This window comes from Chiloscyllium punctatum, chromosome 40 (assembly GCF_047496795.1).
Source record: "Chiloscyllium punctatum isolate Juve2018m chromosome 40, sChiPun1.3, whole genome shotgun sequence".
NCBI classification, from domain to species: Eukaryota; Metazoa; Chordata; class Chondrichthyes; order Orectolobiformes; family Hemiscylliidae; genus Chiloscyllium; species Chiloscyllium punctatum.
Window position 1 is genome coordinate 37708019 of NC_092778.1, and position 23295 is coordinate 37731313.

The following is a 23295-nucleotide window of genomic DNA, read 5'->3' on the forward strand; positions in this document are numbered from 1 at the left end:
TTAGGTTTTATTAATAGTGATATAGATAGAAAGAAATGTTCATACATTTACACAAACTAATGATTCAGATATGCTTAGAATACAATGCATGTTTTGTTCAGCTGGTGACAGAAAGGACATTAAAGTTATAGAGAGTGCTCGGCATAGATAAACTAGGATGCTTCCAAAATAGGGTACTATAATTATGAGAAACAATTCACGAAGTGAGGTCTATTTCCACTGAAAAAAGGGAAGGATTTTTTTTAATAATGAAAGGTTTGATCAAGTGAATAAGGAAATGCTATTTTTTTCTTGTTGGAAGCCAGTGATGAAGGATCATCAATTTAAAGTTGTTTTGGAGGGAGTCAGAAGGGGGTTTGGGAAAATCTTTTTGCATGAAGGATTATTAAGGCACAGAATTTTTTCTTACCAATGGTTCATCAAATCAGTTATCATTCTATTTTGAAAAGACAATGACATAAATCGATAAAGCAAAGCAAAATATAAGGCAATAAAATGACAGAGTAGCAAAATGATTGATTTTGAATTACTCTAACAAGGAACTTTGCGGATTATTCCCAGCCGGGCATAATATTGGTATCGTGGATGAGCTGTTGTTGAATGGTGGTTCCAGTTGATACCAATGAGAATGGTAGTTGGATGATGTAACCATAAGTCAATATTCATGTTCCCCTCATCCCTATCCAGGCCAGCATGTTCAAATCCTAGTCTTATGAGTTGAACAGTCTCCTCTGTGCTTTAAAATGTTATGGTTCAAGAGCCATAACTTTCCAGATTCACCAGAGCTACAGCACCTGGAGGTTATGTTTTTCACAATGATATTAAATATGCATGACAATGTGAAATTGCTTTTTTTTTGCACCAATTACTTCTGAAATGTCAGGTGGGCAACCTTTAACCAGGCCTCTGCCAATACCAGCTGCTGAAAAGAGCAGAATTCTGGCCTGGGGGTGACTATCCTTCCAATTTTGTTTCCTCACTGTTCAGATCCTCTAGTCTTCGTAATCTCGCCTCAGCAGCCTGACTAATATCAGGAGCTTAGTGGCATGGGGGAATCAGCCCTGCAGCCCCCTACTGCTGCACCACCGTGCAGCATTCTCCTAAAGTGAAAGGATTTATTCTTTCCTCAATAGTGAGAAAATATGAAAATATATGGTCTGAGAAGGGAGATATGGGCACCATTTATAGTGAGTCTATTGTGGCACTTTGATGGTTTGCCAACTGTGATTGCAGACCAGAGGAGGAAAAAAAAGTAATTACTTTGGATTGTGATGTTTCCTCTCATACTTGTTTGACATGAGAGAGACTACTAGTGGAGGAACTGGAGCTAGTCCGCTGCAAAATAAGCATATAATAGTAACTCTCCAGTGATAACATGATTCTCTACCTGATGTAATTCTTTTGCCTACTGCTATGGAGATATCCTGGGCACAGTAGAAACCATGCGTTCATATAAAGAGCTAAAGGTCAACAGCAATATTTTCAACTTGGCAGTTGTTTTTCCTTTCACTGCGGTTTCTCAGCACAGAAGTGGGATCGCTCCTTGCTCTGTGCCAATTAAGTATTGTCAACATCAGACCATACCATCAGTAGTGCATTTATGCATGTTTAATATGTGAAAGAATGAAGCATAAATAATAAATTTACTCCCTTACCTGTTTAGCAGACAAATTGTCTATTGCTTTCTGACTATGGTCTACACGGACTTTTAAGCTACAACAAGAAATTGATGTAATATTACAGCAATGGGGATTCCTCTAACACCACAGTTAAAAGCCTATATTAACTAGCAGTCAAAAAATCTAACCTCTGTTGCATCCTAATATTGACATGCATCTAAAAATGTTATCGGGTTATATATTGTTGAATTAGCTACTTGTACCTTATTATTTTTAATAAAACTCAATGTATCAATGTTTAGCATTTAAATGTAGGGCAGATCATAATCATATATAATTATTCTGATTTGTGTTTTTTTTTATTAAGCTTGAAAATTGAGTGAGTCATATAAATGTAATTTGTTTATGTGTTCCTTGCATCTAAGAATGAATGAAAAGGAATAACCTTAGTAGGACTCCAGCCATTATCAGTGGAAATCTAGTTCAACTTTGAAATTTGGATTGTGTTTCAGGAATGAGCCACTTCTATAACTATTAACACATTTGACCATTGCAGTATAGCACTTGAGTTTTGCTGAAAAAAACCATACATTTGTTGAGTTTTTTTTATCTTGCATTCATCAACACATTTCACAAGAATACCAATTTAAGGGGAACACCATTTTTATACTGTATGAGCAGAATGTGTTGATTGGTTGCCAAGTGGACTATGATTGGTCGAGGAGTTATCATGGCAAGTGCAACAATTAATGCACCATCCAGTGGCAGAAACCTACTATTACAGGCTGCATTTCTTAAAGAAATGGTCTATAAATGAATAAGCCCAATAGAGGAACAGTAACAGTGAAAGGTACAGTGTAACAGAAGCAGAGAAAGGAAAAATGAAATATGAGGAAAGCGAACAAGTATAAGAATAGAAATCCGGAACTCTACTTCTCACAATAACAAAACATCTTCAACAAAAGTCGAGGACAAAGCTGCCCACTTGATTGGCATGACACCCACACAAGCTTTCAATCACTTCACACTGACACTCAGTTGCAGCAGCATGTACTACCTACAAGATGCACTGCAGAAATTTATCAAAGATGCTTTGACAGCACCTTCCAAACCCATAACTACCACCATCTAGAGGTACAAGGGGAGCAGATACACTGGAACATCATTTACAAGTCTCAGTCCAAGCCACTCACAATCTTGCCTTGAAAATATATGTCAGTTTCTTCAGTGTCGCTTGGTTAAAATCCTGAATTCTTTTCTTAACAGTATTGTGGATCTACCAACAGCACATGGACTGCAATGGTTCAAGAAGGCAACTCATCACCACCTTCTCAAGAGCAACAAGGGACAGGCAATGAATGCTAGCCCAGACAGCGATGCTCACATTCCATGGAAGACAAAAATGGAAATCAAGCCCTTAATTATGGATTAAATTACAGTTATTCAACTAATATATGCAATTTCAACTTGCTAATCAAATGATAAATGATCCCAAGAAGAAATCTTTGAAAATCTTCTTTGCCATTGGCAAGGAGAGGCATTACATGATTAATATGTGCAGTCTTTCTGGCAAGTCTGAAAGACCATCTCAAAATTGTCATGACCTTCAGGAAAACCAGACTCTAAGTCAGGTCAGAGAGACAGAAACCCCAACAGTCTATCCATAAGTTTTGTTGAAACATTCTACAACAGAGGGTATGAGAAGAAGACCTGAAGGGGATGTCTAAGAGAAGCTCATTGAAGAAGTATGCACTCCTATATTGATTAAAGCTTTTCGGGAGGCTCTTCTGAGCAATGAAAAAGACCATACCATTACTTGAAGATGCACACAAATATGAAACCAAAGTGACAGGCCAATAACTATGACATGCTTTAGGTGCAGCCAATACTTTTTGCCACCTTCAGCAAAGTGCAACAAGCCAATGAGATTGACTGGTATTATATGATCTGAAACTTCTATCATCATTTGCGTCATATGCCCTGAAAAGACACAGCAATACATATTAAAAGTTAAAATTGACACAGGAACTAAGACCAACGCAATACCACTATGCGTCCTGGAAAACATATACCTCAGTGAGTGCTGCTCCGTGATTCAGCCTTCAAGAGACTGTCTCTCAGCATATAATAGGTCATTAATTTCACGCAATGGAAGGATCATACTACAGTGCAAATATCTAAGCTTACCTTAGTTTCCTGAAATTTGCCACTGGGTAGATACCAACTGTTCAGCAGTGGCAGGGCATCCAGTATGCACAGATGTAAGATACACATTTTAGCTCCAGAAATAGTCCACTGGATCTGCTGCAGATAACTAGGGCTGATATTGCTTTCAAAGGATACTGTTAATGACATATGATCCGGGACATGAAATTAAAATCTGGAAATCCTGAAACTGACCAGTTGCAACTATTGAAACTCATTCCTTCAGGTGGCAAATTGTTTGTTTAGGTTTATAAAATCCTACATTCAATTTTGTTTAAAATTACCTTTGAATTCAGAAAGAGAAAAGAATGACAATCTTTCTCTTGCCGTATCTAATTTAACTCATCCAATTTCCTTCATCATTCATTTTGTTTCTTTCTGTATTCTTGCAATTCAGTAATTAATAAGAAACAATATTTGGTTTGATGACCAGGGTTCTGAAATGCTCCCTGTTGATGCATTAATTCACATTTCCAGCAAGTTGCAGCATAGAGGCAATATAAGCTGTCAGGTGAGTAAAGTGTCCAGTTTCTGGCATCCGCCACTAACATGTCCCAATTCATGCAACTCTTGGCCATTCAATTTCTTGCTGTTGTTGACTTTTGCGATATTTTTTAATGACATGGATTGGGAATCGATTTTTCTATTTTGCCTGTATCAAATCTTTCCAATTTTGGGAAATGCAGCAGGATCTGTTTATACTGTGGTGCCAAATAGCAATAGTATGTATTAGTGTTGCTAAGTCCAACAGATCACCAGAGGTCAGGAAACAGATAAGAACAGGAGACTGTCTGGAAAGCAAATGGAAAGATGGGATGGCCAAAGAAAATTAGAAAAGGGAGAAAATAATAAAGAGCACCAATAGAAAAGAAGGTACAACTTCAAAGAATTGCGAACAAAAGACAAGATAAAAACTGGCAGCAGAGTTTCATCAGGGTCTGAGCAATGTGGGCGACGGTGAGATTTGTGTGAGAATTAGATGGGAACTCCAATGAGGTCTGTCTCAATGTGAAGAGCAACACATTCCATTTTTTATGCTTTTCACAAGGTGGGTGATGGGTTTCTTGCTAGGCAACAGCGAAATACCGATAAAGGGGGATTCGGTTTGTTAAATGCCTTATTAATGGTATAACTTGCTCCATTAATATTCTTCTGTCTACCTTACCAACCTGGCCAAGCCAGCTAGATATTGAAAAAAAACAAAGGAAGCCAGAGTGGGTACCTGGTAGATTCGGTTCACAGCTTGAGCATTTGGATGCTGGGCACCAACAGCCCGAGGTATGATCAATGAGTACTGGTAATGTGTACCCCATGTCCGCCCAATATATGCCAGCTTCTTAGAGCTCTCATGGCACATCTCGGATCCATGTGCAGGATGTTCCTGCACTTCAGTGCTGCTCATTGGGCTACACTGATACCTATCATTGTAACGCTCCAGCAAGGACACTATGCACTCAGGCTCATACACCCTGCTCACGACTGGACCAGCCCACATCCCCAGACACTTTGCTCACTGTCACAGAGCTCACTTGCTTTGACCCTACCTGTATGTTCACAGCATCTCAGCCTTGCTTTGCCTTGTTGCACTTTGCCCCCTCAGCTAGAGATACAAGGCTCATATTCTTGCTGTCTTGCTTTGTCCTTTGGCACAGACACAAAGGAAACATAAACCTTTCAAGTTCCTGTCAAGTTGATGATCTGAGCCTTTGTGCAGGGAAAGACTCCCTGCACAGTTCATCGAAGCTTGCCTCCATTACCAGTCTGTTGTCTCGGAAATGGTCAGTCATCCACTTGGGACAACCAGAGTCTGAGCATTCTGCCCCTGAGGAACTGGAAGTCGAGCAGCCCACCACCTGTCCTCGGTCTTCCTGCCATGTGAGGAGCTGCTATCCTCCTGCAATGAGAGAGAGGTGGGTTTGAAGGGAGATGAAAGTGGATGGTATAGCCGTTACTTTTGGAGCAGATGGGAAGGTGTCTTGAACGAGGCATGATTATTGATGTTGAGGATTGGGGTGGATGAAGCAAGTGAGGGAAGATGTTGCAGGCAATAGTGACAGTAGGAGAGCATGAGCCTGAGAAGGAGATGGGTGCAGTAGCAAAGATGAACCGAGTGTGAGGTGGCATATATGTAATTGTGGCACTTGCTCATTGATCTTCTTCTTGCATTGCTGTACATCCCTTCAGATGGCTGAGACTGCACTGACCTGGTTAGTAAGTTAGGCCTATGTGGCATGGTCTGGTGTCATGGTGCAAATGTTGGCCCTGGATTTGAAGGTGAAGTCCCACCATCCCATCTAGCAGGTCGTCCATGTCCCTGCCTGCACAGAGGGATGCCTGTGATGGCCAAGTCTGGGGAAAATGCAGCACAGCTCCACACTGACAGTATTTCTCAGGGTATACAATACACTTTTAAAGATGGTGCAGATGCAAGGGAGGCTGGTGAATTCCAGGACACCTGCAGAGTGAGACATTTTGTGGCGATGGCATGTGGTAAGATGGAGTGGGAATCATTTGTCAGGAGTGGGGTAGATTATTAACAAGGTAAGTTTCTTCAGATGCAGCAAGAACCTTCCCTGGGTCTCACCGTGCAACACCCTCCAAAAAAACTCAGCACAACTTAGCCTTTGATAAAAAAAAGTCAGCTTTAGCTTATATTGAACTTTGGCAGTGTTTCAAGTGCAAGGGAATTGATGAACACGGACATTAAGAAGAAGATTAGTTGGAGGGAAAAAGTAGCACAGCGATTCCTTTTTGGCCATTTTGTGGCACATACAAAACCAATTCCATCACCAGGAAAAGACATCGAAATAAGGCGATTGTGCCATTAAATTGCAGCACAAAAATGTATACAAAGTTGAAAGATGATGTCAGAAATGGTGACAAACTACTTGAAGAGAAATAGTGGAAGAAAAGAATGGAATTCCCCAAATTTATTTCTCTTAAGATGGAGAATAAGCCACAATTAATACAGTCTTGGAACAATACATTTTCTATTAGCATTTTTAAAGACTCTCATAATAACCCAGATATTATTTTGCCAGGAATGGCCTATCCATGTGCATGTGTGCTACATTGGCATCATATGAATAGTTAAAAATCAGTGGTATGTTTGAACTCTAGAAATCAGAAACACAAGGCTATTTCACTCGAAAGGTTAGCAGTCAGTGAGATTTCATTTTAACAGTGGACGGAAAGAAAATCTCCTAAAGATACAATGCTTCAAGCATCACCTCAGGAGAAATAATTTCTTCAAGATTCCTGAAAGTACTCGCTGAATCACAAAGACTCTCCAGTTTCACTAAACGACTTTTACTCCTTCTGAAGCTTATGCTGCTCTTACTGTCTTCTCACATTATAGAACTTTCTTTTCCCATTGAAATCAATTAATCATAAGTGAACTGCTTCAACCCGACATTTGAATATGGATCCAAATTGCAGCAGAGCGGTGTCTAGCCGTTAGCGATTGTATACTTTTGATTTAAACCTTAATTAGAAAATAGACATTTGTTAATGTCAGGAAAAGTTGATATGTTGTTTTTTGAACAGAAGTAGTGAATAATAAATGGTTTATTGACTGGATAGGATGTCCTCAAATGCATTGTAATGAATTTTTTTGCTTTGTCATTACAGTAAGCCTGTTGATGAGAATGCAGCTTTGCTCCTTTTGTGACCCCTTCATCTCAGTCTGATGCTTTACTTGTTCTGTATTCCCTGAGCTGCAGTAGTTCATTTCTTCATCCATTGTCATCCTTATGATGTTATACTGCAGTGCTGCTAATGTATACAAGGGCTGCTGTTGTTGCCAACCCGTCTAGAGGCCTTTAATACATAATTCAGTAACCTAATTATACAATAGGTTAACAGTCTATGGCACATTTGATTTTAGTCAAAGTGGCTGTCACTGTTTCACTGCCAAATAGTCTAAAATAGTAAATGTATGTAAGCACATAGATTTCATGGCTCCTCAGTAAATTGGTCTACTTAGTGATTCACTATACAGATTGGGTGAGGCTGTGAATGGTCTGCACTAGCAGCTCAAATCAATTGGTTTCCCACTGCATCTGTTTCCCTTTCCACTGAAGGTCCAGGACAACCATTCAAGTTCTTCATGGAAACTCATTTACTGGTCTCACTGCAGCTTTTATTCAATTTGGAATCGAATGTAGTTAATCGAAAGTAAAGACCGATGGCAGTGAAAGTTCAGCTACCAATTCACTACAAGGCCATTTTGCACTGCGGCCTCGTCCATTTTCACTTCCAGAATGTCCTCATGGGGACGATCAATCTGTACTGTGCATTGGTGAGACTGGTGATCCAGCAGGGTCAGTAATTACCCATTCACACCATGAAGTATTGTTCCATCAACTGAGACAACAAGGTTCATTTTCAAGTAAATATAGAGCTCAGAATTGAGTGTGTGATTTCACCAAACCTCAGAAGCTAAAGAAAATGCATTGAAAATTGCAGATACTTGCAGAGGTTCAGAAAGTTGTGACTGACTCATTAAAGTAAGTTAGACCACGGAAGGCCTTCTTTTCTATGATCTTTCTGTTCATGTCTGGTACCAGTGTATCTAGCTGGTTAACCTCCCTAACAGAGGAGTATAAATTAGTTCATCCAGGCAAATGGAGCACATGGAGCAAATCTTTGCTGGAATGGATAGGTTTGAGGAACAGCCATTTTTTGGGCTTGAACACCATTTAAATAAAATTGGCAACTGCAGACACAGATTCAACGATCCCAGGAAGTGAAGTGCAAATCGGCATTGAAGGGCAGGCAGCTGTACTGCCAGCAGTGGCCTTGAGCTAAGTCCTGAGAGGCCACTGAGTTAATGAAAAGGAAGAGAAAATGATTAGGGAAAGGGAAGCATTTGGGAAGGACGGTGGGTGATCAAAGTCAGCAGGCTGGTGTGCACTTCCAGAGTGTCTTGTACTTGATGCTTTAGATCCTAGCAACTGCTTTTGTATGCCATAGATGCAAAATGATCATATGTCACCAGAATATGTCAATGATTTCAATCTGAATGCAGGGCATGCATTTTTAATGTACAATTCTGCATGCCAAATTCAATACAAGTCACTGTGGCATGGTAACCAGATTTCAGATGCAGCTTTCTTATTAGTTTATGATGTGCATACATTTGAGAATGAGATAACTTAAGTGATAAAGGGTGGTGAAATGTTTACAAAGATGATGGCTAAAATGAGAAAAACATTGTAATTAAGTATGCAGCAAGAAGTGTCAAGAGACCATCAATGTCCCATTTTGAATGTATATGCAAACTGTACTTGAGAAAGATGTGTTCTCAACAGTGTTGAAGGGCTTTTTAAAATTGATTTGTGGGATATGGGCATCACCAGCTGACAAGTATTTATTGCCCATACCAAGGTGGTGGTGAGTTGCCTTTATGAACCACTGCAGTGCACCTGCTGTGGATTGATCCAGAATGCAGTTAGGCCGAGAATTTCAGGATCTGACCCAGCAACAGTGAAGGAACAGCTATGTATTTCCATGTCAGGATGGTGAGTGGCTTGGAGGGGAAACTTGAAGATGATGGTGTCCCCATGTATGTGCTGCTCTTGTCTTTCAAGATAGAAGTAGTCGTGGGTTTTGAAGGGGTTGTCTGAGGATATTTGATGAATTTGTGACAGCAGTTAACCAGGATACAAGTCAAAACCGTTAAATTACTATTTTCCCCTAACTTATTATGTGTTATATAATGCTCTTTATAATAACGATTCAGTGACTTTTAAATTTAGTTTAATAATGAGGAAAATATGATGGCTGCGATCCAACAATCTTGTCATGTTTTCCTCTTCAGTTTAGGTTATAGAAGTTTACAAATCATGGATAGGGTGAATCGCCAAGGTCTTTTCCTTGGGGTGGGGAGAGTCCAGAACTAGAGGGCATAGATTTAAGTGAAAGCTTTGAAAGGGATCCAAGGGGCAACGTTTTCATGCAGAGGGAGGTTCATGTATGGAATAAGCTGCCAGAGGAAGGGGTGGAGGCTGGTACAATTACAGCATTTAAAAGGTATCTGGATGGGTATATGAATAGAAAGCGTTTAGAGGGATGTGGGCCAAATGCTGGCAAGTGGGACCAGATTAATTTAGGATACCTGGTCAGCATGGACGCGTCAGACTGAGGGCCTGTTTCCATGCTGTACAACTCCATGACTCTATAAGTTAAAAGTGAGAAGTCTTCACTTCTTCCCAAAACCCCGAAGAGATTTTTGTGCCGTACTGAAACTCAATAAAGCTGGATTCGGACTGTGCAGTCTGAGCATCTACAGTCTGTTTAAATGCCCAGGATATATCAATCCTGTTCAGTCAGCTGTACTCTGAAAACATCTTTCTTTATTCTAGTAGCTGCTGCTACAAAAATGAAATTTATTTGAAGAAAAACTGGAGGAAAAATCTTTTCAGGTAAAGTTTACATAGCTTTTTCTTTTAAACAGAGAAGCTATCCTTTTGTAAGTGTGAATGAATGTGTGCATGCATGTCTGAATGTATGTGTTTGCACTTGTGCATGTGTGTGCCTCAGTATGTTTGCACATGTTTGCATTTGTGTGTATTTGCATGTGTGTTTGCAAGTGTGAGTTTATTGGACACATTTGAATGCGTGCATGTACACTTGTGCATGAAGGACCACAAGCTGCATATTCTTTTATACTGGGATAGATAATCATAAATATCAGTTTGGGCACATCTTGGTGTCACTGTGTTTACTTTGGCCAGCCTTTGTGATTGCATTTGTGGCCTCCTCAGTCCAAAACCTTCTTTTGAGGGACACTTTGTTGACCCAACACCTTCAGTGAGGAATATTTGTTCAGATATTTTAATCAGTCTATGCATGTTACAAGACACCTCTGGAACAGGAGGGACGTGAGCTTAGATCTCCTGACTCAGAGGCAGGGACACTACCACTGCACTACAGGAAACCTTTCCACCCTTGTTAAGGATATTTTCTAATGAACCTGTTCTGAGATGTTTCTGGAGCAGATGGGACATGAATTTGGGTCTCCTGGCTCAGAGATGGGGACACTATCATCATGCCAAAAGATCCCTTTTTATTCTACTTTCCTTCATAATAAAATGACCCCTAAATCTCACCTTCACTTACTTGATGTATCCTATTAGACTCCATTAATGTATTGAATTCCATTGAAGCCTGTGTAAGGGAACTGCTGGCATACAGAACCCCTACATTGGCTTTTTACCTCAAGGTTTAAGAATTAGAAACAGACCAAAAGATTCACCGAAATGGCAGAGACTGAGCACAGTTGGATTTCTGGCTGTAACTTCAACAGGCAGATGAAACAAATCGACAGAAGCTCCTGAGGAATTTCAGGACCATGGTGCATTTGATCAATGTAATTAAATTAATTTGTTGTGGAAACTTGTGGAGTGTTAATCATTTCACCTGATTGTCACCTAGATTGTGTTCACAATTAGTAGAGGTGAATGTTCTAATTACTGATCACTGAAAAGGAATCATGAGAGAGAGAGAGAGAAATAAGGAATAAGAGTTTCTAAACAAATAGCATGACAGGCCTCTGGTTTCTTTTGTTTTAATATAAAGTTATGAGTTAAATTTTGAGATCTATAATTACAAACATTTTTATAGTTAATAATGCTAGTGTTTGCATTTTTAATACTCTTGAGCGAGAGAAACTAGTTATGAAATGGTCAGAAAACAAAACTATAAATGTTTAGAAAATCTGATTGGAAAATTACAACCTAGCTCTTTAGCACTTTTTAAAATTCTCTTGTGGGACATGGGTGTCACTGGCTGGGCCAGAATTTACTGCCCATCCCTAGTTGCCCTTGAGAAGGTGATGGTGAGCTTCCTTCTTGAACCACTGCAATACATGTGCTGGACTTGGGATTCCTCTCCACGTAAATGCTGACAGATCAAGCTTTTTTTCTTATTCAGTGATTGGCAGATACGAGAAATCAAATATCATATTCAATGCTCAATTTTCTGATGTTGCAGAATGTTGCCTAGCCTTTTTGTTGCACTGATACCAGAATATTGGACCAAACTAATGAACTAATGGACCACACTCCTCCTGCCCATTCTGTCAAATTCTTGTATAAGAAAAGCAACCCTGAGGGTGATACTGCAGTGCCTTTGAAGCCCAGGAGATCTCAATTGCTGCCTAAATGCAGATTAAGTCCATTATTCTCACCAGTGCATCAATCTGCCCCTCGTAAATCCATCATAGTTACCTTGCTGTTTATTCTCAACTTCAAAACGTTAAGAGATAAAAGTAAAATAGTCAGAAATATAAAATATTTATTGATCATTATAATTTAAATATGAAATTTAATTCATAAAGCAAAGTTTCAGAATTTATTGTAAGAAAGATAGCCTCAACCCCGACTAGCCCCCACTTTAGAACATAGAACATGGAACACTACAGCGCAGAACAGGCCCTTCGGCCTTCGATGTTGCACCAACCTGTGAACTAATCTAAGCCCATCACCCTACACCATCCCATCATCATCCATGTGCTAATCCAAGGATTGTTTAGATCTCCCTAATGTTGCTGAGTTAACTATAGGCAGGGCATTCTACACCCTTACCACTCTCTACGTAAAGAACCTGCTTCTGACATTTGTCTTAAATCTATCACCCCTCAATTTGTAGTTGTGTCCCCTCATACAAGCTGACGTCATCATCCTTGAAAAAAGGCTTTCACTGTCTACCCTTTCTAAACCTCTGATCATCTTGTATCTCTCTATCAAATCCCCTCTTAGCCTTCTTCTTTCCAATGAAAACAGACCCAAATCTCTTAGCCTTTCCTCATAAGACCTTCCCTCCAGACCAAGCAACGTCCTGGTAAATCTCCTCTGCACCTTTTCCAATGCTTCCAGATCCTTCCTGTAATGGGGTGACCAGACCACTACACAATATTCCAATTGCGGCCATACTAGTGTTTTGTATAGTTGCAGTATGATATTGTGGCTCCAAAACTCAATCCCTCTACCAATAAAACCTAACACATCATATCCCTTCTTAATAGCACTATCAACCTGGGTGGCAACTTTCAGGGATCTAGGTACATGAATCCCAAGATCCCTCTGCATATCCACCCTACCAAGAATCTTTCCATTGACCCAGTATTCTGCCTTCCTGGTATTCTTCCCAAAGTGAATCACCTCACATTTATCTGCATTGAACTCCATTTGCCACCTCTCAGCCCAATTCTACAGTTTCTCCAAGTCCCCCTGCAACCTGCAATGTTCTTCCTCACTGTCCACTACTCCACTAACTTTAGTGTCATCTGCAAACTCCTTCATCTATGCCTGTGTCTAAGTCATTTATAAAAATGACAAACAGCAGTGGTCCCAAAACGACCCTTGTGGCACAACACAAGTAACCGGACTCCAGGCTGATTATTTTCCATTAACCACCACTCGATACCTTCTTACAGAGAGCCAGTTTCTAATCCAAAATGCTAAATCATCCTCAATTCCATGCCTCTGCATTTTCTCCAATAGCCTACCATGTGGAAGCTTAACAAAGGCCTTACTGAAGTTCATGTACACCACATCAACTGCCCTACCCTCACCCACATGCTTGGTCACCTTCTCAAAAAACTCAATAGGTTTGTGAGACATGACCTCCCCTTGATGAAACCATGTTGACTATCTGCAATCAAATTGTTGCTTGCTAATGATTATAAATCTTACCTCTCATAATTCTTCCTAAAACTTTTCCTACAACAGAAGTAAGGCTCACTGGTCTATAATTACCTGGGTCATCTCTACTGCCCTTCTTGAACAAGGGCACAACATTTGCAGTTCTCCAGTCCTCTGCTACTAAACCTGTAGACAATGACGACTCAAAGATCAAAGCCAAAGGTTCCAACACTTCCTCCCTAGCTTCCCAGAGAATCCTCAGATAAATCCCATCCAGTCGAAGTGACTTGCCTACTTTCACTCCTTCTAGAATTAATAACACTTCTTCCTTACTAACCTCGATCCCTTCTAGTCTAATATCTCATATCTCATTCTTCTCCTCTACAGTAATCTCCTTTTCATGAGTGAAAATTGATGAGAAATATTCTTATTATACCTACTTTCATACCTATTCACTGAGTGTATACTATAGGCAAAACATAAGAGCTATTCTAGCAAAAAATAAAATTATGTGTCTGTTGAGGATTTATTTAAAAGTATTTTTAAAATCTTTTTGATTAAAAGAAATCACTGCATTGAATTTCCTTCAACTAATCTCTTATAAAAATAACCATTTGAATTCTAATTTGTTTGACAGCTTTGATAGATTTGACAACATGTTTCAGGCACACTCTAGTCTACGTTTTGCAATACCGAAGGGTACGTGGTGCCCTTCTCCACAGCACTAGACCCACCCCTCCAAAGGGGACCTGAACCCCCAAGGCATTCTGATACCTTACCCTTCCAAAGGGACCCCCTTGTTCTCCAAAATAAATTCACTGAAACATATCTGCTCTAACTTGATCTGCTTGCACACTTGGGTTCCAGCCAACAGGGAAATTAGTGTGTAATGATGACCATGAAATCATTGCCAATTATCAGGGAAAACCAATCTGGTTCGCTAATGTTCTTTCGGGAAGAAAACTGTCATCCTTATCTGGTCAGGCCTACAGCTACGTGGCTGACTCTTAACTGCCCTCTGGGCAATTAGGGATGGACAATGAATATTGGTCTAGCCAGTGACGCCCACATCCTGTGAATGAATTTTTAAAAAAAACGATTTCAATGAAGACAGGCGTCTCCAAGAACCAGAGTCAAAAGGTGTGGTGTCGGAAAAGCACAGTCAGTCAGGCAGCATCTGAGGAGCAGGAGAGTCAATGTGTTGAACATAAGCTCTTCATCAGGAATATTGGCAGGAGGGTCAAGGGGGCTGAGAGATGAATGGGAGTGGAGTGGGGCTGGGGGAATATCTGACTCTGATCTCCAGCGTCTGCAGTCCTCACTTTCTCCACCTCCAAGAACCATGTGTGTGTCAATCTGGGAAGGTCCGCAACCCTGTTGTCTTGAAAATTGGAATTGCGCTTGCAAAGGCATGACTTCTGATTGAGGGATTTTTTTGTTGTTTTCACTGCAATAGGGAGGCTTTCTGTTGTGGCTTAAATCTGGTCCAGGAATGGCAGAATTGAGCCAGTACAGTGCCATCTTTGCCAGGGGTTTGTAACTACAGAGTGGTAAGTTTACGAAGGCTTGTTCCTTTCGAAATCTCAACAAGGAAATTTATTATGGCACAAAAGTCTGATGAGAAAAGGCAATGTTTTGCATATGTATGATTTTAAGTATTCTCTACTGATTTGCCTAAATAAAACCGAGGAATTTCCAGCATGGACTGATGTGAATAATAACCATAATATGCCTATTTTTGTACAGTGAAGCAATGTTCCTTTAGATTATTTTGTTTATTTGTCATTATTTTGACAGAAATTAACTTCTGTAGATGTAACATTATAAGTGGTGTGCACATTTAAAAGTCATAAAGAATTAATGAGGGCTTGAGCTCTCAAAAGTTCATCCACTGTTTTCCAGTTCGAACAAAATATTCAACAACTAACAGTATCCCTGTGCCTGAAGGTATCATTTACAAAGCTTAACATGAATGCATCAACATTTAGGTTGACTTTACTTCCTCTCGGTCCTAAGCAAGGAGAGTTGCATATCTAATAACAGTCTTTGACTCAAACTTTGTTTACTTCAGACGTCATTTTCTGACTTTGTATCCATTATATTAGGTGCTAGTGTTCAATTTCTGAAATTATAGCAGTTATTAGATTTCCAGTACATCTCTGTCATATCCTTTAGTTGCCATTTGGTATGTATGTGCCTTAGATTTCAGTTGCTTGCAAAATGTTTTCATCAGGTTTACTCCATAGTTACCTCTCTGAAACTAATGGAAAACTTTTGGATTGTGAGTTGTTTGAAATTCCCAAAACTTAGGCAGTTGCTGCTTTTTCTGCCAAGTCTATTTTTTTTATGTTACTCCAGGGTAATGACAGCAGAGAGAGAGAGAAAATCTTCAAGTAGGTGCTTAACATTGATAATTTCTCTCCCACTTACTTTTTGCATAGCCTTTCCTTTGGATCTGGTGCATCCTTTCCATTGCAGTGTCTGAACAAATGGATGGCCAGGATAAAGGTCAAACTTTGAGGAGAGAAGGTGAATAGTCACTGTCGTGAGAACCAATGAGATATTGAGGCCCTGTGGTTCAGATTTTCACAAACTGGAACATGGAACATAAGAGCAATACAGTACAGGCCCTCCAGCCCTCAATATTGTGCCAACCTTTTATGCTACTCTAAGATCAAACTAACCTACATACCCGACATTTTACTATCTTCCATGTGCCTGTCTTAAGAGTTGCTTCAATGTCCTTAATGTATGTGACTCTACTACCACTGCTGGCAGTGCATTCCACACACCCACCACTCTCTGTGTAAAGAACTTACCTCTGACACCTCCCCTAAAGTTCCTCCAATCACCTTAAAATTATGCACCCTGGGTCATTTCTACCCTGGGAAAAAGTCTCTGGCTATCCACTCTATCTATGCCTGTACTCATCTTGTACACCTCTATCAAATCACCTCTCATCCTTCTTCGCTCCAATAAGAAAATCTAGTGAAGAAGTTAAAAAGAAAAGCTTCAGAAATAGTAATATTTGGATAACATACAACGGTCCACACTATTTAATTTAGGAGCAACAAAACAAGCAGATTCATGCAGAGCTGAAGAACTGGTACAGGAAGGAGGATTTAGATCCCTAAGCATTGGAATCAATTCTGGGACAGGCGAATTTTATTATAGGTGAATGAATTATATTTTAATAGGCGTGAAACCAGGTTCTGCATAACAAGATAAGCTAGTACGATCATTTAGGATAGAATGATTGTTGAAAAGAACAAGGTACAATCATAGAACAAGGCATAGATAGAGTGGATACCCAAGTTTTGGATGTAGGTTTGCTTGCTAAGCTTGAAGGTTCATTTCCAGACATTTTGTCACCCTACGAGGTAACATCTTCAGTGAGTCTCAGACAAAGCACTGCTGAAAATTCCTGCTTTCTATTTATATGTTTGGGTTTCTTTGGGTTGGTGATGCCATTTCCTGTGGTGATGTTATTTCCTCTGATGAAGTCACTTCCTGTTTGTTTTCTCAGGGGGTAGATATTATACCCAAATGGCGGTAGGGTGAACATCCGTGAGTTGTAAAGAGGATTGGGGGCACTGTTGTGGCAATATTCCTACCCCTGGTCCATGAGGCCTGGATTCAAGTTCCACCTGTTACAATGGTGTGTAATAACATCTCCGAACAGCTTGATTAGAAAAATAGGTGAAATTTAAAAATGTAAAGAGGATTGGTCCAGGTGGATTGGAATCAAATAAATGTGACAAAACAGTAAATCAACAATGGGAGGGTGTCAAAGCAGATGTGGTTCAGCATTCTCATAAGGGGGAAGGGCAGGGCATCCAAAACTAGACAGGAAAAGCTATAACAATTGAAATGAGTCAACAAAACAAGACTAAGACAATTTTAAGGTTAAGGGCATAAAAAAACAAGAGTAGCTCTCATGCTGATTCCTTCATTCTGTACAATTGTGGTCGATCATCTGCCTTAATTGCACTTTCCCACACATGATCATTTCCCTGAGAAACCAAAAATATGTCCATCTCAGTACGCAGTAGTGAACCAATCAAAACATTGTAAAAAAAAGTCCACGGAAGAGTAAGAATGTAAATTAGTGACAATTTTTAAAGGGAACCCAAATGTTTTCTTGAAAGAATTAAGTGGTAACGCAGTGGTCAAAGCAGATTTCGGACCAATTCGAGACCAAACAGGAACTCTTTGTGTTGAGAAGGCATGCTCAGATATAAAGCAATACAAGCATTCCTTTTTTTATTGTCATTGCTACATTATAATGCAGAAGTAGAAGCAATAGTGATATTGTCTTGGATAAAAGTAGGTAATGGGGAGATACAGAAAAGGTTGATTGTCGTCAATGTTCAGTTGCGGTGGTTGCAAGGTTGCAATGAGAGGGTAAAAGGCAGAAATTGTCAATATTCAGGGCATAATCTACCAGACCTTCTCAGATATGGAAGTGGTGCCAGCACTGCAAGTCTTCCATCCCTATTGTAAAAGGTGAGGGGAGAAAATCAGCAACTCTGGGTCGCTCAGCCTAACCAAGGGGGCGGAGAACATTTAAAGACAATAATCTACGACAAAATTCATCAGCATTTAGACTAGTATGAACCAATAAATGCAAGCTAGCACAGATCTTTTCAAGGTAAGTTAGATTAGATTTTCTACAGTATGGAAACAGGCTCTTCAGCCCAACAAGTCCACACCAACCCTCCGAAGAGTAACCTATCCAGACCTTATATTTACCCCTGACTAATGCCCCTCACACTATGGGCAATTTAGCATGGCTAATTCACCTGATGTGCACATCTTTGGATTGTGGGAGGAAACCAAAGCACCTGGAGGAAATCCATACAGACACAGGGAGAATGTGCAAACTCCACACAGACAGTCACCCGAGGCAGGCATTGAACCCGGGTCCCTGGCGTTATGACGCAACAGTGCTAACAACTGAGCCACCATGCCACCCTTTGACTAGCTTGAGTTAGTCAAGTTATATTTGAAGAAGGTGCAAAGTGCAGAGAGAGCTGGGGCTCTCAGATATTGTTCTGTTCCATGGGGAAAGGTCCAATGCTGTTCAATAGCTGCTCTTGAGAATCCACTGGTATTAAGGATTCTATGGAAATCCTGCCCACTGAGCACTGCTGCCAAGTAAGGGACTGGCAACCCCTCATTACTATCACTGCCATAGCAAGTAATGGATGTTCAGATTTGCTCCAGACCAAAGGCAAGTGAGTGACTTTTAACACTCTGTCCCATTCCCATGCCAGATCCCTTGATCAGGCACTAAGTAATGGTCTTATAATGAGAGTCCCAAATTGATGGACCCCTGGCAAATCTTGATGCTTTGGCAGGCATAGGGAAACTAATGGCTCCTTGTTTAACCCTAACCCACCACTGAGGGCCGAAGGGCCTGTACTGCGCTGTAATGTTCTATATTCTATGAATTGTGGTAGATTCAGAGTTAATGGAAGTCGATTAAGTCATTAATGAGGCCAGCTGACATTCTGAAATTCTGAATCAGCTCCTTCCCTTCTGCGACTTCATCAGGGGAGGTTCTGTCATTGCTGAGAGTTCACACCTCTCCCATGACTCAGTGGACCCAGTCGCTTTATTTACTACCATGATGGACTGTATTAATCCAGCCCAAAGAGTGCTGTGCAACATTGTAGATTTTATTAGCAAAATTGAAGCACATGGAATTATAGGGACAGTGGAAACATGACTAAAAATTAGAAAGCAAGAGTAATAGAATATATTTGATACTGGAAAAAATAAGATAGTTGCGTCCTTCAGGGATCAGTATTAGGTCCACTGCTCTTGGACATATATATTAATTATTTGCATTTGGATATTGAAGGCATAATTTTAAAAAAAAATAGCAAATGCTGGAAACAATTGGGCAAAATATTAACAGACTTCAGGAGGACATAATATGATGAAACAGATCCATGTCAGTTGAAGATTAGTGAAGAGAAATGTGCAGATATGTTTTGCAGGAAGAATGAAGAGTGATAATATAACTAAATGTTATAGTTATAAATATTAAAGCGGTGAAGGGACTCCGAGACATGGTTGCACGTGCAAAGGTTGGCTCGTTCTGCTAAAAGGGTCATCTTAAATCACCTAAGAAAATGAGTTTGATTAATAAGTAAAGAATCCACAAAAGCAAACTATGTTATGCTAAAGCCTTTGTATAACACTGCTTAGGCATGGAGTATTGTTTTTAATTCTGATGTAATCAAGTGACCCATGGCCTCCATGATTGTTACAGAAATATTGATGAGCTTGGACTGTGAAAGCTCAAGTTTAAACCGAGCTGAACTTCGCAAACTGCACAGTTGGAAGAGAAAGTGTTCACATAGCCAGACCTTGGACCATCAACTTCCCATCAAAACCAGACAGCCTGGAACAGCCTGGCTGGGAGATTCATAGCCATATTGTTTCAGAATGAACCGTTGTTTCTACCTCCAGTGAGGCTGCGTTGTTAGAAAAATGTTACACAGACTAGGAGGCCAGAGGCTCAGTGTAACTAGGACAGCACTTGACAGTTCAAGGTTCAAAACCAAGTTCTGTGGCTTCCAAATATGGAAAATAGTTCCCTTATTGGATCTTCCTGTCCCCACCTGATGCTAGTATTGGACACAGGCCACAGAATCTCTGAGAAGGGCATGAAGAGGAGGATAAAGGGGGTAACCTGGAGCCCCAGCTCTCTCTGCACTTTGCACCTTCTTCAACAGCGTATCCAAAGAGTGCCCTCAACTGGCAGCTGAGCTGCACAATATCTCCAGCAACTTGGACCATGTGGTGAGGGTCATCAGACTGACCAGACCCAGAGAGACCACCTCAGCGAGGCCACCTGAAGACCAGACCAGCCCTGGATGAGAAGGGAAGCACAAATCGGCACCTGCAGATGCTGACACATCAGCCAATCCTCAAAAACCAAGGAACAGTCTGTGCCAGCCTTATTGAATAGGTATAACCAGTCCTTTCAGATAAACAGTTCAAATACAGCAATAGAGACCTGTAAACAGGGTGTAGCAAATCCTCGGAAGTGTTTTTCAGAAATAGATCACAAGTTTGGATTTGAGACTGTTTACTGAAGAGTCTTGTGAAGAGACTGATTAGAGTTTTGAGAGAGTTTAATTATAGTATAATAGTAGAATCTGGTAAATATTCTTTTTCCTTGAAACAGTGTTCAAAAATGTTATGTAGGACCTTCCCCCCCACCCCCACCACCACCGACTCTTGCTCCCTGTCTGTGTCTCATCATGTAACATGCCTGAGTTAAAGTGGGTTACTGCAAACTGGTCCAAGTTAGTCAGGGTGCATTTACCCACTTTTTGCTTTAAAACACTGGGTATCACATTCTTTTATGTAAATGGTGAGCAACATTAATCAAGACTAATTGATCTTCATGATATTGTTGGTCTCTAAATGTTTTACTGTGATATCTTTGAATAAAAATTGCAACATCATTCCTGCAATCAATAATAAGCCTATTGATCCATAGTTCCCTGGGTTTGTTATATCTTCGTTTTTAAATATGGGAATAAGATTAGCTTCAAATTCAAGGCCTTTGGCATTATTCCCACTTCTAATAATATATTGCTTTCACTTTCTCTTTCCTAACATCTTTTTGAATGAGCAGAAGCACTGGGGGTTTAACGTCTCTAAGTTTGTCTAGTTTATCAATTAAAACCATCCTTTCAATCTTAAATGTCTTGATGGCCTTTCTTTCCTTCTTATGCCATATCCCCCTTTTTAGTCCCATTGGTAAATACTGCAGCAAAGTAATTATTCAATATTGGTGCCATTTCACTGTCATTATTAAAGAGTTTATCTTGTACACTCCTCAGTGACCCTATCCCAATATTAATTTTCTTTTTGTTATTTATGTCTCTGTGGATTACTTTGCTATTTATTCTGTAATCTTTGTTAATTTAATTCCAGCCTTCCACTTTGACATCCAAATTTTACATCTTCCTGAACCTTTTCTCATTTCCTTTTGTCATTTTCACCTTTATTGTCAAAACACTTAATGTACATCTTTTTAAAATTCAATTTTACCCTGATTTCTTTAAATGAATGAAATGTTTCCATATTGGCTAGTTTGTCTTTGACTGTAACCAAATTGATTTCTCTTGAATGTTCATGATGATATTCTATTGCAGTTCTTCACTTGGTTCATGTTTATTTTTCTGGTTCCCTGATCTATCCTCATCCACTTAAAATCAATTAATATTCCAGTCTATTTTGGTCTCTCCCAATTATTATTTCAAAACTTCTTACAATGGGATTGCTATTACTGAGTTATACCCCTATACTTACTTCCCTTAGCTGCTCGGACTCTTTTCTCATTTTTGAGGTTTTACTCATAGTCAAGTTGCTCATTTGTTTGCACTAGTTCACAAGTTACCTTCAATTCTTGCATTCTTCCAAATTCTTTTCAAAATAGGTGTATAGTGACACAACTTAGACATGTCCAGTGTTTATGGTGAAATCTTGTTAACTGTTGGTTAGTTACTTTATGTACCAATTAGGACTTTACAATTTCAGAGACAACAAATCTAACAAATGCTCTCTCTTCTGTGCCTCATGTAGGCTCATAAACAATCTGATCTGCTTAACTATTTCCAAACTGTCTGTTCTTAACGTCACTGTTTCCCTATAATTACAATTAATTTAGTCTGTTTGGTCCTTACTTTTAATCCATGTTTCAAGTCTATCATATTTTCAGTTGAACCTAATGGCTCCTTTTAAATAACTTAGACTGCCATCTTAATAAAGTCAGAGTATATAGTGAAAGGTCTGGGCCATTTGATATTAACTGAATGAAATCTTATCTTCCAGCCATTTCCACAACTCTTATTGCTGTTGAATGTTCCAAGAAAAACTTTCTAATAAGTCCCTGAAAATCTGAAGGAAATAGTAAGATGTGATTCTCAATGTAATGAAGTGAAAACGATTTTAAACAAATGCAATACTACCCAAGGTAAATGACAACAGCATCTGAAAAAAGAAACCTGCAGGCTAGTCACTGCTAAGTACAAATTGCCTGGCCACAGACCTTCTGGCTTTGTGGGACCACTGAGGGAGAAGAATAAAAATTACCTCCAATTACTTCTGGGCTCTGTTGAATTTAACTGACACTATCATGTATGGCCTCTTGTCAATCAAATCAGATCCAGCTAGAATTTGCTTTTGTAATCTTCTCTATTCTCCTCACGAGCTCCTGTTTGCTCTTTGGACAGGTCTTTCTAATGCTTGCTTGTAGAAGTGTCAGGATAGAAGACCAGGTGACAGAAAGCTTGCCTCAATTCCTCTCATTTTCTAGTTCTGTTCAAGTTCTGTTTCTAGCAATATCTAGCAGTATCTAAATGGAATCCTAAAGTAAACAACAGTGGAAACATTTCATCACAGAAGTACTAAAGATTGGATGTTGTCACGTTTGGCAAATTATCAGTTTCAGGGAATTTCATGAAGGGTTTGCCTCCATGAAGCCCTGTTTTCTCATGTGACTGTCCCAAACTTGTCTCACTAACTTCAGGAGAAAGTGAGAACAAAGACCAAAAGCATTACTGCGTCGAGACAAGCCCTTCGGCCCTCCAAGCCTGCGCTGATCCATATCCTACAACTAAATCTGCCATATATTTTCTAAGGTTCTGTATCCTTCTGCTCCCTGCCTATTCATGTGTCTGTCTAGACGCATCTTAAATGACACTATCATTCCCACCCCTACCACTTCTACTGACAACACATTCCAGGCACCGACCACCCTCTGTGTAAAGAACTTTCTACATTATCTCCTCTAAACT

The 23295-nt window shown here is 39.8% G+C and overlaps 1 protein-coding gene across 8 annotated transcripts in view; it reads left to right on the plus strand.

Annotated features, from left to right (window-relative positions):
- Positions 1–23295, plus strand: part of rbfox1 (RNA binding fox-1 homolog 1) — a 1745467-nt gene that overhangs the window by 1175334 nt on the left and 546838 nt on the right. Inside the window, exon 1 of one of the 8 annotated variants that reach the window (XM_072559575.1) lies at positions 10219–10249. The exons of the other annotated variants lie outside the window; for them this stretch is intronic. The gene's annotated coding sequence lies outside the window, so the exon portion shown is untranslated. Of the gene's footprint in view, positions 1–10218; positions 10250–23295 lie in introns of those variants that run through there. 8 annotated transcript variants of the gene reach the window in all.